Source organism: Pongo pygmaeus, chromosome 1 (assembly GCF_028885625.2).
Source record: "Pongo pygmaeus isolate AG05252 chromosome 1, NHGRI_mPonPyg2-v2.0_pri, whole genome shotgun sequence".
Taxonomy (NCBI): domain Eukaryota; kingdom Metazoa; phylum Chordata; class Mammalia; order Primates; family Hominidae; genus Pongo; species Pongo pygmaeus.
This window is the reverse complement of record NC_072373.2, coordinates 35,543,997-35,560,490: the sequence shown is the minus strand read 5'-3', so window position 1 is coordinate 35,560,490 and position 16,494 is coordinate 35,543,997. Positions and strand designations below refer to the sequence as shown.

Genomic DNA, 16,494 nt, shown 5'->3' with positions numbered 1-16,494 from the left:
TTTTACTGGAGTATAAATTGTGCCTCCCACTATGGCCTGCCATCCACAAAATGATGAAGGTTTCCATGCAAACTTTTCTCCTTATAAAGGGTTTTCAGGCCTCTTCTTTCTCTCTCTACCTGCTGTTTCTTCTAAATACCATTTGGCTTGAAAAGCTCTAATTTTGAGGAAATTCCTTTTTGTCAGAATGAATCAGAGTCATCAAACGCTGTTGATGAAATAGACTTTAGAGAGCATTCAGCCTGGCACTTTTACTCTATAGACAGGGAACTGAAAGCCAGATGAGGCCAGAGCTGACTAGAGTGCCATAGAGTGGGGTCCACACTCACATGCGTAGGTGAGGCCACTGAGCAGACCCCGCATACTCACAGTTCATGCAACCCAAAGATGTCCCTTCTCCCCACAGTGCCACATCACACCCAGTAAGCTGACACCCACTGCAGGGCATGTCTAGACTCTCTTCACTGGATTTCCCATTAAAGCAATGCTGAAAACAGTTTTTTTAAATCTCTGGAAATGAATGGATATCTCATATAGCAAGAATACAGCAAGGGGGCCGGAAAAGTCCACTGTGCACATGTTTTAAAAAAAAGTTATAAATAAACAGAATGATCAGAAACCGGATTAAACTTCCACGTTGAGAATGAGACATGGAAGATGAAAGGCCTGACTTGTTCCTAACTAGCCGGGCTACGGCTCAATTATATAATCCTCTCCTGGCTACATGGCATTGGAATTCATAAAATGTTGGACTTTTAGAACTGAAAAAGATCTTAGAGAAGTTGTGTAGCCCAACCGCTCACACTGGGATAGTAAAACTGAAGCTCAGAAAGATGAAGACACTTGCCCGAAGTCACACAGCTCATATTTGTTAATCAACCAGGGTTATTCTTGCAGCTACTGAAGGAACCACAGTGGATGGGTTATTTGGTACTTGGCAAAGAAAACTTATTACCTAGTAGTTTGATATCTTTCCTATGTGGTATAAAAATTTCAAACAGATCCCCTAGTAGGGAAATTAACCACAGTTTTTAATTAACATAAAGTCTCTGAGACATTTGTTGTTGTTATATTACTTTTATACAGTGTAAATCAATTAGCTGCAACGGGCTAGTGGGTGCAGAGAGTGGCAGTCAGTCACTGGGCAGATAATTGCTCTGTTGCTGAGATTAACACCTTATCATGCTATTAGGACTGCTTATGAATCTTGTAGTCCCGACGAAGCCTACAATTTAGGGACTATCCATTCCAGCTGTCTCCATTTCTATAGCCTCCTCCATGCAAACAATTGTTGCACTAAGTGCTGCATTTAATTAAAGGCCCTTCCCATGTCATGGCTACAGTCACAGGAAACACAAGAGACCTCGTTTGTTTCCAAAAAAAAAAAAAAAAAAAAAAAAAAGCACCTCTTGCTGGTGATTAGTTAGTGTTAAAGCAATCAGGATGAAAGTCAGGGAGGCCACGAAAGAAGGATATAAGATATTGATGACTGTGGAATTGTCAGTTGGAAAGTACATACATAGCTTTACTTTCATGTGTTAGTAAGAAATCAGTGATGAGAAATATGAGCTTGGGTTTCTTCTCACTTTAAAGGGTCATATCATCAAAGCCTGGAGTGCTCCACCTCTTCCCTAAAGTCCGACCAAGCATCTTACCAGAATTGTTTTTAACTATCAGATTCTAGCATGAGAGGTCGGAAATTGGGGATTGACGAGGCAGGTTGGGGAAAGCACAAACCAAGACATTCAGATTGGTTTGTTGTATCCAAGTAAAGAGAGAAATTTATCTCCAGGGGAGCTCTGATTATATTTTAACAAAGGGAAGCTTTCCCTGGGACAATTCTTACTGGAATAGGAGACACCCCCTCCCCCAAAAAAGTCAAACAGGCAACAAATAATTTTACCATTACCAGGTAATATGTGTTAATTGCTCAGTTTATATACTCAGAATGCCATACCATTAGAGACTGTGTATGCATTGTAACTAGAGCATTAATAAATTTAAAATGTGCCTATTAGGATGACAGCTTTGGAGGTGCAAAGGAATAACAGTTATCACTTGGCAGAAGCCGCTCTCACCCCATCTGCCGAGACTTTGCATACATTTTCAGCTTCCTGAGCAATGATTAGGCCTGTCAGAACCTCTTTAACCTTCTAACTGCTGGTCCCCACTGGCCGTAATTAGAGACTAATGAATTCAGAAGATGCAGGCCGTGAGGAAAACTGCCTTGACAGTTTGTGTACAAATTAAGCCCCAATTACTTCATGCATCTTTTGCATCGCTGATACAAGTCTCTGTTATTATTTTTGAATATGGTCATTTTAGCAGAAACGAAGAACTTGGCTAATGTATTTTGTCATTTTTATGGCTCATCATAAAGAAAAAACATACTGGGCGGGTCATGAATATGTGAAATAAACTACAGCAGATTATAAAAGGAAATTAATTTTCCTTTTGGGAATACCCTACCACCTTTTCATCCCCCCGATGGATAAACTTATTAATATGGTTATTTTTATTCTGATAATATCTGCCATTTAAGGAGCCTGACTCACGAGCAGGTAGTTTGGCTTAGGTTTAGCCTCCAAGTGAGGAGGATTTGGAAGTGAGGTGGCCCTTCATTGCTAATCCCGGTATAAAGACTGCTTCGAGAATATTGTCAGAAAACTCTTTGTTCTGTGCCCTTACTTGCCCTTCCACCTTCAACGGCCATGGTGAAAAGTTTGTAACTGCAAGAGGCATAGCTTTTAAATGACAATAGAAAGGTCCAATGTCACATTTAAAAAAAAAAAAACAAAAAAAAAAACTCTCAAAACGATATTGAATCTTGTTTCAGCCCCATGGGTCAACCTGACTAGATATTCTATTTTAGTCATTTGGGGGATCCCTTCCCCTACTCTTTTACTTTATACAAAAAAAATCCTGGCTTATATGTCCTCAGAAAGCCAGGGGAGTAGGCCCACATGTCTGCAGGATAGTCATCACTTTTCTGGATATTTCTTTAGCTACAAGATGCTGCTGTTGACAGTGGGTCTTGCTAAATGTCTTGGTCTCTGTTGCTCTGGGCAGCTCAAAGATCCCCCTGCCAGTGTTCCTTCCCTGCTGAGGACCAGTCTTCTATAGCCTTCCTTTGCTAAAGTTCCTGCATGCCAGAGGGTTCCTATTCCTGCTCCACACCAGCCTCAGAGAAAGTTAAGATTCTTCCTTCTGTCTGGCCACCTTCAACTCCCCAGCTTAAAGCACTTCCCTTTGTTCTCTCTGGTGGTAGGCAGAATAATCCCACCCTGCTTTAAAAAAATGTTTATGTCCTAATCCCCAGAACCTGTGAAGGTGTCACCTCACATGGAAAAAGGGACTTTACAGATGTGATTAAGCTAAAGATCTTGAGATGGGGGGATTATCAAGGTTGACTCAGTCTAATCACAAGGTCCTTATCAGAGGAAGACTGTGGGATAAGAGTCAGTAGTAGGAGCTGTGAAAATGGAAGCAAGAGATTGGAGTGATGTAAGGAAGGGGCCACAAGCCAAGGAATGCAGGTGGTCTCTAAGAGCTGCAAAAGGCCAGGCAATGAATTTTCCCTGAAGTCACCAGAAGGAGCTATCCCTGCAGACACCTTGATTTCAGACTTCTAATGTCTGGAACTATAAGACAATAAATATATATTGTTTTAAGCCACTACATTTGTGGTAATTTGTCACAATAGCAGGAGGAAACTAATATAGCTTTCTCCTATGGAAACATAAGGATTTGTGTTTGTATCATAAGAATTATAATTCCAATAATAATTAATGTAACAATTTATTTTATATAAATTAATAGTATCTGTCTTCTTATCTCTAAGATTGAAATCATAAGCTATCTTCATGAGGATGTTATGGTAACTAAGGGAATTAAAGAATCATTTGGATATGTGGACCAAAGTAGATATGCAATAAAAAGTTGACAAAGTACAGCTCAAAAGTGAGTCTTAGTATGAATATGAGCCAAGACAGTGTCAGCCCCTACCTGGCTTCCTCTGCGCTAGGTCCTCACACCTGGATCTTTAATGGTCTCTAGATACAGGCTCCAGCCCACCTATTCTTGAATGGCAGGAAGCAGTAGTTTTTTGTCTAGTGGACCTAAACTTGACCTACCTACTCTTTTAGGCTCTGAATACTGTAACCAAGACCCATGTATTAGGTCTGCGGTATCACCTCCAGGTCTTCTTCATAGTCAGAAATTATCTGGATCTCAAGTTTAGTGAGCAAGATACTGGAGTTTGAGTAGCTCTAAAATTATAGTGAATCTGCCTACTGTGTTGGCTTCACCTTGGGATTGGGTATTTGCCTAAGACCTTAACCTTAGGGGGAAGAAGCCTTAATTCTATTTGCTTCACCTGTTGAGGACTCCTGTTCTGGGACCAGAAGCTACATCCTTAATCCAATCCATTGACTGGGGCCATAAGACCCCACGTCATACTTGTTCATCCCTTTCTGGGCCCTATGTCTTTCCTCTTTGTCTCCCAAATTTAACCACATTCATCAGCCATCCTTGGATAGATTCTTGAGTGAATATCAAAAGCTAGCTTGACTGGGGGGATTTGATCCACACCTTAACACCTGCTGTTGTACCACTGAGTTGTTCTCTCCAGGCCTACCTGAGGAAATGTTGTCCATTTTTCCTGAGACCATCAAGTTCTCATCCTGTATACTCCTCTGCTTATGTTCTAGGTTGCCATCAGCACATTGTCAAGGCTGGCTCTGAGTCCAATGAGTAAAGAGAAAGGCTAAATAAAGATGGCCATGACTGAAACATTGACTTAGAAACTCATTTCATTAGAGTGATTTATTAAAAAGCAGTACTTAGAAAAAGCATATTATTCATCTCTTTAACATGATTGCATTAGAGTGATTTTTTTCTGGTGACAACTTTCGAGGTAGGTTTTTAAAAGAATAAACACAGTCTAGTGGAAAATTTTGCCTAAAGTCTTGGCCTGCAGTGACAAGGTACAGACTGCTACTAACTGAGGCCTTCCCATAGACCTCCCCTTCCTGTGAACTCCTAACTTAGCAGCAGCCTGACAGAATAGTAATGAGAAATATGAGAGTCCAGGAGCAGGGAGAAAAAATGGGTGGAAACAAGAGGCCCCAGACCCTGCCCACACCCCCGAAGACCCATGTGGGGAAACAGCTCTCCAGCCTTCAGCAGACAAGCTTCAGAGGATGCTGAAGAGAAGAGGGAGGACTAAACCCACAGAGCCTGGAGCTGCATTTTAGATTCACAGAACCCCAGAATGGGAAATTGTGGACCAGAAAGGCCAAAGCATGACCACTTTTTTCCCTTTGTGATGACAACACAGCAGGTCTTCCTATCAGGCCTTCATGGCCATGGTCTTGAAAGGAACTCAAGAAGTGCCACTGTGGGCCAGGATCAGAAGGTGTACCCCATGGATATCCAGAGCCCCAGGAGGTCATACGGTCTTCATTGAGCCCAGTATTATACCCTCATTCTCTCTCCTAGAAAAGTGAAAATCATTTCCATCATTCCTATTCAAATTGTGGCTCATTTGTTTGTGAAACTGACATCAACTAGGCTTCTGAAAGACCTCACCCATGGATGATGTTCTGAGCTAACACACCCTCCCTGCCACCTAGAAGAGTTTCTCTCCGTGTGTCTTTGACTCCTCATCCTCCACATCTTGGCTCTGGGATCTCCACACTCATTCAGCAGAGGGTCTTTGTATTTCAGAGGAGATTCAGTGCTCTTTATAAATTTAATTTACATGGAAGCCTGGTAAATAGTTTAGGGTCTGAAGGGAGATAGGCCTGACCCCGCCACACCCTGGCATTACTCTGCACAGAAATGTCACCTGACGTGTGAGAGACAGCATGCATGTAGCAGGCTGGGCTACAGGTCTCCTTCTGTCTCAGCTACTAGAGGTGGGACAAGTCAGGGTGGCCCACTACCATGTGAGTGGAAAGCTTTTGAGTCTCATTTACACCATATTTGTTTTTAGAGCATACCACAGAACTTACCTTTGAAAGGCTCATGCATTCTCTAGATTTGCTTCTGAAGTTAGAATAAAATTCCTCTTTCACATGGAAAATGTCAATTTCACCCAAAAGGAGGTTAAATAAATTAAAGTGTGATAGGCTCATAATGGTCTATTATGTTCTTTTTGTGGGGAGGAATGAGGTCTCATTCTATTATTTCCTAGGCTGGAGTGCAGTGGCACAATCACGGCTCACTGCAGCCTTGACCTCCCCAGGTTTAGGTGATCCTCCCACTTCAGCCTCCCAAGTAGCTGGGACTACAGGTAATGCACCTAGCTAATTTTTTGTAGAGATGGGGTTTTGCCAGGTTTCCCAGGCTGGTCTCAAACTCCTGAGCTCAAACAATCCACCCACCTTGGCCTCCCAAAGTGGTGGGATTACAGGTATGAGCCACTGTGCCTGGCCGTAGTTTTAAATGAAAAAGCAAAGACTGTTCACCACAATGCTGGGACAAGTAGAGCCCTAACTCCAGTGCTCCAAAACTGGTCCCCGTAGGAGCATCCTCTCTGGCACTGTTCCAATCCATTGCCTTGTTATGTTTTTATAAGTCTCTTTATCTCACTAAAAGCATTTTCCTTTAAGGATGGAGATAATTCATCTAGGTATCTCTCTAAAATGCCTAGTTTACCAAGAGCAAAGTCTTCAAAAGACATTGCAAAATAAAATTAAAATATATCACTAACAGGCGATTCTTAAGAGGTACCCCTAATGGTTAAAATATATTCTTAAAAGTTAATTTCTAATGGGGTCACTTCCATAGAGCCCTTCTTAAACACACACACACACACACACACACACACACACACACCCCAAAATGATTTCCTAAAACTGAGTAGGTCATTTTCACAGTATCTCTGCGGGCTTTCTGAAGATAAGAACTGTTTTCCGCATTCTGTATTTGGTACAGCAACTAGTTCACTGAAACCATCCAGGGATGCATCACACATTTATTTAGTGCTTATGTAGGGCTGGGGAAATCGCAGCCATAAAGACAAAGTCTCTCATTGACATTCTAGTATGTGCTGGGAGGTAGGGGAGAGGGAAATAGATAATAGAGGAGCAAATGAAAAAACACCAGACACTATAAGGCCTATTAAAAAGTAGATGATGGGTGGTGACTAGATGTATGAAGAGTGCCATTTTATATTGAGGTTCAGGAAAGCCCTCTCAAAATCGGGATTAAATTAAAAACGCAGTCAGTGTCCACATGACAAGAAGGAGCTAGTCATGGAAGCATCTGGAGCAGGAGTGTCCTAGGAAAAGCCAACAGCCAGAGGCAGGACCGACTTGGAATGCTGAGGAGCCGAAAGAAAGCCAGTGTGGCTGAAGTCTTTGAATGGCAAGGACAAGTTCAGGAAATGCGGTCGCAGAGGTGAGCAGGAACCTGATCACAGGGAGCTCTGTGGATTTGGAAATATGTTTGGATTCTTGAATCGGTAACAGAGGCCATTAGATGTCTTAGGTAGGGAAGAGACATCATCTGCTTTATGTTTTAGAGATCACTCCCCCAATGGCTACGCTGGGGATGGAAGGCAGGTAAGAGGAAGCACTGGGTGACCAGTTAGGAGGCTGCTGCGGAAGTCCCCTGGAGAGCCAGACTTGCCAGGGAGGACAGCTGAGCAGGAGTAATAACTGCACTAACATCCCTCAAGAAATGCAGGAGAGGCTTTCTGCACAGAGGAACAGCATGAGCAGGATGTCATGGAAGAGATCCTTTTCTCCAGGTATACCAAACTCTCAGTTCCAGGCTCACAGTACCAGTACCAGGCTCACAAGTTCATTATTTTCACATAGATATTCTCCCACATTAAGTTTATAAATGTTTTGCCAAGTTTCTTACTTGAGGGGGACTAGAGTGAGGCTGAGATGAGTGAGAAGAGGAAGAGGAGGGAGATGAAGAGTCTATGAGCTCTTCCCTTCCCTTTTAACTCACATCATGGCTCCTAATACATATAAGTGTGGGTGTGTGTATCTTCATTATTTTCACGTAGATATTCTTCCACGTGAAGTTTAGAAATGTTTTGCTAGGTTTCTTATTCAAAATCATTGTTTGGAATTTGATTGGGATTGCATTATATTTATAAAAATAATTTGGGGAGAATTGACATATTTACTGAGTTGAGAACTTGATATACCTGGAGAAAAAGGAGTCCAAACAGAAAAAAGAAAAGAAACAAGAGAATCAAAACATGCCAAACACACAGGAGTCATCTTAGCAAGAGAGTAAAAAATGGAAGGCTTTTATAAAAAATAGTATCAACAGAGTTAAGAGACACAGAACAAGACCAGAAGGCATATAGGCCTATCTTACACAATTGGATGGGCAGATTCAACTCAGTAAAGATGTCAATTCTCCCCAAATTATTTGTATAAATATAATGCAACCCTAATCAAATTCCAAATGATGTTTTTGAATGAGGAACCTGGCAAAACATTTCTAAACTTCGTGTGGAAGAATATCTATGTGAAAATGATGAAGATATGCACAACCACACTTAAATGTGTTAGGAGCCATGACGTGTGTTAAAAGGGAAGGGAAGAGCTCACAGACTCTTCATCTCCCTCCTCTTCTTCTTCCCACTCTTCTCAATCTCACTCTAGCCCCCCTCAAATCCCCCTTCCCTTACATCACTTTCTAATTGATGTGAGCTAAAGAGTAAGTGTCCTCTCACACATAGTACTATAGCAGTGTTTTTTTCAAACTTTTTTGATTGATAAATATATGATGTATATAGAAATATACATATATTATTGAGACAAATGTTTCTGAAATAATACCTACTATTGCCATATGTGACTCACGTTTTTAGTTTTTACTCTTTTTTGCTCTATTCTATCCAACTCTATTTGGCTAAGAAATTATATGTGGTCAGAACCCTCTTAATTGATTTTATAGCTCACTAATGTGTCAGGACCCATAGTTTCAAAAACACTGCCCTCAGGGACTCTGGTGATTTCAGTCACCAACCCCTATCAGCAACCTCTTTGGCTGAATATTTTACCCAGTTTGCTTTAATATAAGTTCAGGAAGCACTTCATTTAGATTTCCTGCTAGCCTGAGAATGAAGAGAACAATTAAATCTCAACTGGTCTGGAAACAAGAGAAGTGGAATTTATGGTTTGTTTGTTTTTTTTTGTAATGATGATTATGATTAAATAAAGCTCCCAGCAGTTCCTCAATGGGAGCCCCAGCTCCCATCTCTGCTGTGGTTAGCTTTTCTCTTCCATCTGGTAGGCCCATTCAGCTCCTCTGTTCCAATAGGCCAGTTTTTTAAAAATAGAAGGGGGACTAAAGAACATATTTCACCTCATTGCATGGAAGACAGTAACCCTCTAAGGCAAGATATTTGTTTTTAACTGCATGGAACTGAAGCACCTTCTGAAAAAAAAATCAAGCTACAACTCTGTTCTCTCTATAAAAATTTAAAATCACATAGATTACCCATCTGGCATATCTCCTAATTATGCAGCTCTTAGTGGACTAATACTCTCTTCAGAAACAAAACAGTAAATATACAAAGGGAAACATGATTAATAATTTCTTTTTGTTCTGTCTTTCAGCACAAGTCCCCACTCATTCATGCTCTCCACTGAAAATGTTTCATAACTGTACCCAAAGACAGGCATGATGAACTGTCCCCTGACTATTTGCCCAAGAAAGAGGAGGGAGAGACACACAAGCAGAATTTGCTTTTAAACAGAAAGGTATTAATAGAGCAGGCACCCTGCACTGATTTTTATCTTTACAGCTGAGTGTGTGTGTGTGTGTGTGCATGTGTGTGTGTGTGCATGCACATGTGCAAATAGGACACTTTTTCCTATGTTAACTTTTACCTCTATTTTATTATGTATCTGTTAAGTTCAATTTTGCTTCAACAAATCAGTTTTATGAATAATCAAGTGAATATATTTTGTTAAACAAGCTATGCCACTTACACTTGAGACAAATCTTTTTTTTAAACAAAGCTGCATATAGGCTCATTTTTCCAGAAAATCTCATATCCTACTAGATGAATTTATGTGCACTCAGTCAAAATTGCATGGAAAACCCGATGAATTGTCAGTAATTTATCTTTCATGTTTTACTATCATTTTCTTTACACCTTTGTCTCTTCAGCACCATTTCTACAAATGACAGGAACCTCTACCCTCTCCCTCCCATTAAAAGAGAAGTCACTAGTTTCCTAGTATAAATGAATTTTGTGTGTAATTTCTATCATGAAAACTTTAAAGTGTGATGTGTTCTTTCATGAAAAAAACAATCAGGCTACAGCTTGCACAGTTAGTGACTTATTCAATAGTCACACCTATATTTTTCCTTGAGAATAGAACCTCAATATTTTTTTGAAGTGAAAATATAGCTAAATATTTGTTTTCCCAGATTCCTTTGACCCTTGGGATGACCATGTGACATATTTCAAGCCAACAAGACCTAAGCAGAAGCCAACCGGAAGTTTTCAGGAAGTCTTTATGTTCTTGATTTTGGGAGACAGATATGGCTGGTACTGCCCTTCCATCTTCTTTCTCTGAGCAAAGAAGTGATGGCTGGAGCTGAAGCAGCCTTCTTTAGATCATGAGGCAAAAAGTAAGAAAATTTCAAAGACATTGGCTCTGAGATCTCTGAACCACTGAACCAACAGTAGCAGCCCACTACCTTCAGATTTGTATTTTTCTGAGAAAAAAAAATGAAACCTTATTTGTTTAAGCCATTGGTTAGTCAGGTATCCTGTTACTTGCAACCTAAATGGGAGGCATGCAAAATTTCACATGAAGTTCTACAGCCTCCAAATTCTGTGGAATGCCTCAGGAGCTGGTGCACAGGACCAGGCAAAGGCTAAGCTGGCAGGAGGAACTCTCCCTCTACTGGCACCAGATTTCCTCAGACTTGCTCATTTTTTTATCTTATATATTGAGATTCCATGTAAGGGTTCACTGGAGAGAAATTAATTCTTCTGTCAAAACTCTATGTTTAAAATCACTGGATTAGATACTTAAAGCAGAAGATTTATTGGCTTTCTTATAGGAAGAAATCCACAGAAATGAATCACTAATGATGAGATTTTAGCAATATGGTGTCTGTAAGATGAAGGCATTTTAATAAGGAAAGTCTAGCCTGAATGCTCTCCTGACGCCATTACTTTCTCTTCTTTCCACGTGGCCTGAGTACCAACCTGATATCATATAACTTTTCCAGTTAGGTTGGTTCATTGTTCTACCAAGAGGTGCAAAGAGGACCGACGTAATCCTATGGTGTAACTGAATACCAGGGATCAAATCCTATGGAGAAGGTAAAACCAGAGAACCAAGGAATATTTTAAAATTAATAACAGGTACTTCACAGGAGAAGGAGATATGCAGTGGTGTCGGTTTCCCTGTCAAAACTTTAAGTTTCATAAGTGTATCTCTCTGCTTTTGTATCTCTCTTCTCCAGCCATCCTGGCCCTGGGGTAAGGCTGGGATTGTTGAACGTCTTGAGACCAAACACTCCGATGAGTTTCCTTCCTTTCTGAAGGAGTTTGAGGCATACTTTATGTCATAGTGATGTCTTGAAATGGTTCACGTACCCTGAATTTTGGTATTCAAACTCACATTTTAAGTTCATTATGGGCTCTCACAAGTTAAAACAAAAAGTTGAGAACGAGAAGAATGCCTGTCTACCTCTCCTCGCCTCTCATGTGCACACCCCCTCCCACCTCAGAACCTCATTCCTCCTGCAGGGTCAGCGTCATTTTGCTCACTACACCACCATTCTCCTCAGGTGTTCATTACCATAGAGTATGGGCTTTGGAACTAGAGAGGCCTGGGTTTCATCCACGCTGTCCACTTATTGCCTGTGTGACATTGGGCTAGTTGTTTAGTTTTTCCTCCATGCTTCAGTTTCTTCATGCCTAAATAAGATACAAGAATAATACCGATCTAGTAGGGTTATTGTGGGGCTTAAATAACTTAAAATAGTTAAAAAGCCTAGAACAGTTCCTGGACCATCGTCAGTGCTGAATGAATGTTAGCCATTACTGCTGTTGCCATTGTAAATTACCTACTACCAAGGTTCATCTGCCTATTTGTAAATGGGGATAAAAATGCCCCCATACAATGAACTCTCAGCAAGTGGACAATACATCGACTAAGTAACTCCTGTTGCCAGCTCATGCACTTTCGCCCACTACAAATGCCTCTTGCCTAGGTTCTGCCTGCTCGGAGTTTCTCAGCACCTTATAGCCTGCATTAATTCAAACTTCCTTTTCAAAGTCTTCTCTAATGTCAGTAGTCCATCCTGTCCTCTCATGTCACAAATAATGGTAACTATTAATATCAGTACCTCCCAATTTAATACAAGGTCATAAGTTGTCTTTTATTGTTCTTTACCACTTATCAGTTTCCCTGTCAAAACTTTAAGTTTCATAAGTGCAAAGATTCATTCTTCTACACTCAGTATGTGCTGGGCACATAATGAATGGTCATTCAACATGTATTGATTGCCTTACTCATCTTTACTCTGAGTTTATATTTTTATATGAAGTTTCTTTCAAAACAGGTTATATTTATAGTGCAGCAAAGTACAAGAAAATGCATCCACATGATCTCACCTAAACTAGAATTGGGCATAAACCCAGTATCAGAGGAAACTTGGAAAGGGTTTTCTTCCTCTGTAAGGCTGAGAGAAGGCAGGATTTATACCCCTGAAACAGAAGAATAAATGAGGCAGTATCTTCTTGATCTTATTTCATCAACTGGTATTCCCCCTTCCCTTAGGTCTTACCATGGCCAAATTCAAGAAACAGATGTTTGCATTAAAAAAATTCTCCCCTGAGTCAGTGTGGCTGTTTATCCAATTTTCACCCTGCCATCCAGACTTTGGTTATGTCCAACAAGGCCCAAACAACAAGTTGGAATGTACAAACTTGAGCCTGTGGAAGAGTTCAGGGAGAGGTGAGATGGCCCCACGTTAGGGATGCTAGAGAGGAGATCTCACTGTGATGAGAAGTGGGACAAGAAAACTTTTTTTCCCATTGAGAGAAAACTTTTTTCCCAGCTCAGGATCCACAAGCTGATGAGCTCTACTGTTTTCTAAGTGAAGACACAGTCTTTAGGCTGTGCCCCTCTACTTTTATCACTTCTCTATGGTCTCCCAACAGGAAAATAAATGTTTAAATTTTTTTGAACCTGATTGCTCCACAGAGCCATTCCATATTAATGATCTGAGTATGTACATCTCTCTTTTTTTGACTCCCCTGTTGAATTGGTCTACTGTGATTGTCACATGAACTATGGGTGATTGCATCAACAAGAAGATGGCTCTGCCTTGATGATCTGTAAATCAGTTAAGTTTGCCTATTGCAACTTCTTTCCTCCAACATGCCCCTAGCAAGTTGTTTTTAAAACATGAAGATTGGAGGAGATGCTTCTTAATGCAATTTATAACATCTCAGAGGTGAGAATTGAAAGCCCAGCTCTGATTGCAACATCTGCTCCGAACAAGAGCATCTAGGGACCTGCCATGAGATTTTTTGTCTTAAGGATGATCATCATGTATGTTCACAAATAAAAACATGAAGCGTTCTGACAGCCAAGCAAACCGTGAAGAATTAAACCTCCCAAACAGGAAAACACACTCCAACATTCTTGCTACTGTTCATTTGAGGAAACTTCTTCATTCTGAGTCTCCTCGTTTCCTCCCCCAATCCCTACCATTGCCTTCCCAACCCTGCTCAGTTTTATCCCTCATAGACATGTTTCTGCACAAGGGCAAGATTCCATTTGGAGGGGGAATTGTCCAATTTTTAAGGAAACAGTTTCTTAATGATAAAATCAGACTTTTCCAGCAAAGATGTTTGAGACAGTGTGTTCAGTAGAAGTGAAGGAGGGCTTATAAAGTAACCTGCATCTCCCTAGGCAAAAGTTTTCAATGACTCATCAGTGCCGTCCAAATCAATTCCCTTGGAATTTCAGTCCCTCTGATCCCTGGCCTCAGTCTGTCCTTCTGATCACAATCCCAATTGCACTTCAGGTTAGCTCAAGACAACCTGGACCAGCCTGTGCTTCCACTTCCATCTTCATGTTCTTCCCCCCACTGTTTTGCTTACACCAGCTTTTACACTGGAAATCCTCTTTACCCATTCACTGGCCAAAATCCTACCACCCTTCTGTATCTAATTCAAGGGCTCTGTCCTCAGGAGGGCTCCAGCTTCTCCTGATCTTCAGGCTGGATGTGATGGCTCCATTTCATACAGTCACATAGTCCTTGTCTTTAGCATGTATCACACTCTGCCTTGTATTATGGACACTGCCTCCTGCAACACTGTGGTCTCAAGAAGAACCTCCCATAACAAATTAGTGCACAATACAGTGCCTCGTATATGACAAACCATCAATAAATACATGATTTTGTAGGTTGAGTCCATTCACTGGGGGATCAGGAAGACAGGAAAGGCAGTGTCTAAGGGCCTGCCTCCCCTCCACCACCATATTTGTGCCCCTTTCACTGGCTGACTGGCAGTGAGAGATATTTTGGGGGAGTCAAGATGCAGGGACTATTAGCTTTTATTTTATTTTGACTTGTCAAATACTTACCTGGGTGAAAGCTTAAAATAATATAAAAAGGTATACATTACAAATTCAGCATGAGAACTTTTGCCTGACATCCCCCAAGGCCAGTCCTCACCAGGGTGATTCAGTTGACTCTACTAATAGCCCCACAACACTTCCATGGTCTTCAGACATTGAAAAATGCATGTAATTGACAAATTATCTTGGATTTTTTTCTACCCAGATTGAGCAATAAAAATAATGTATGTGTTTATCAAATAGGTTATCTGCTATCAAGTAGACAAAATAACAAAATGATAAACTCTTTAATCAATTTGTTGCATCATGGAAACTTGGCCCCCAATCCAGTTCTGTTTTAGAGGCCAAGTGGTTAAAAGAACATCTTTCATACCATAAGCTTACTACCAATTTTACTTAAATAGTGTACTGTATTAGATTAGTCAGGGTTCTCTAGATAAACAGCTCCAATAAGCTAGAGATATATAATCTATGTATTTATTTTAAGGAATGGGTTTACATGATTGTGGGGCTGGCAAATTGATAGAGGACAAGAGGCTGGAAATTCAGGGAAAAGTTGGTATTGCAGTCTTGAGTCTGAAATCTACAGGCTGAAAATTTAGGCAGGGTTTCCATGTTGCAGTCTCTAGGCAGAATTGCATTTTCTTCTGGAAACCTCAGTCTTTGCTCTTAAGACCTTCTGCCGATTGGATGAGGTCCGCCCACATTATTAAATGTAATCTGCTTTACTCAAAGTCTACTGATTTAAATGTTAATCACATCCAAAATACACCTTCACAGCAACATCCAGACTGAAGAAACTACTGGGCACTGCAGCCTAGCCAAAGGTGACACATAAGATCAACCATTACAAATGGAAACAAAACTCCAACTGAAGGTGGTTGGCTAAAACACATTTTTGGCATAGGGTAATATTGTTTCCCCACAAGCCTTGGGAAGCTCTTCATCCTGGCTAAGTTTCTTGAAACAACTAAGCCAAAAAGCCTACCGGACCCCAACTTGAAGCACTGGAAAGCTCTGAAAGTTCCTTTAGTGCAGAATAGTAGAACAAAGTCCCTAAGTGCTTCTATATATCTGGAAAACATTTCAGAGACCATTCCAGTGAATTTTAGAAAAGCATGGGCCAACACAGTTTTCAAAGAAAAAAATCTCCTGACCAACCCCATTGGAAATAAAGTGTAATCATGTCACCAAAATAATTCTTAAATACTATAACAAGAAGTTGATAATAGAATAAAGCTTAATGAATAGATTAGGGGGTGAGATGTACTGTTCAATTAGAGAAAGATGATTTTCTTTCCCATCTTCCTTCTTCCTTTCTTTTCTAACCCTTTCTGTTCTTCTTGCTTCTTTCTGTCTCTGGCCTTTAAATATTATTTTTTAAATGCCTTCTTGGTATAAGAAAAAGACTCTTTAAAACTATGACCCAATGTCAGAAAGAGAGCAGAGTAGTCTCTCAAACTAATGGCTGTTGTTGAGGACTCCTTTAGTGATATTCAGCTAGGGGACATTAAAAAAACAGAAGAAGAGAAAAAGAACTTTGCAATAAATGACCTTCAAGGAAGAAGACTATTCATGTTAATTAGTAGCTCTTTTCAAATATGATTCATATATGCATTAGGCTATGCCATGCTGAACAATGCACACATTGTAGTGAACATCAAGACAAGTCTCAAGTATGGTTATCAAAATTTTAGAAAACTCTAGCTAGGGGTTTTTTCATAAGATTGTGACTTGCTGTTCCTGGTGCATTGCACAATAGTAACTCTCCTAATGGCTTTTAGCTTTTGCCACTGCCAACTTTTATATTTAAAATTCATACAATTATGGACAATTTGTGAACATTATGAGGCTTTTCTTTTTTGCACTGATTCTTACTGATTCAAGCCAGCTTTTA

At 40.4% G+C, this 16,494-nt stretch overlaps 1 long non-coding RNA gene across 1 annotated transcript in view; it reads right to left on the bottom strand.

Moving 5' to 3' along the window:
* The window catches only part of LOC129043795 (uncharacterized), a 169,304-nt gene that overhangs the window by 7,165 nt on the left and 145,645 nt on the right, over positions 1-16,494 (bottom strand). Inside the window, exon 5 of the long non-coding RNA XR_008504529.1 lies at positions 4,637-4,739. This is a non-coding gene — a long non-coding RNA (uncharacterized LOC129043795). The remainder of the gene's footprint in view (positions 1-4,636; positions 4,740-16,494) is intronic.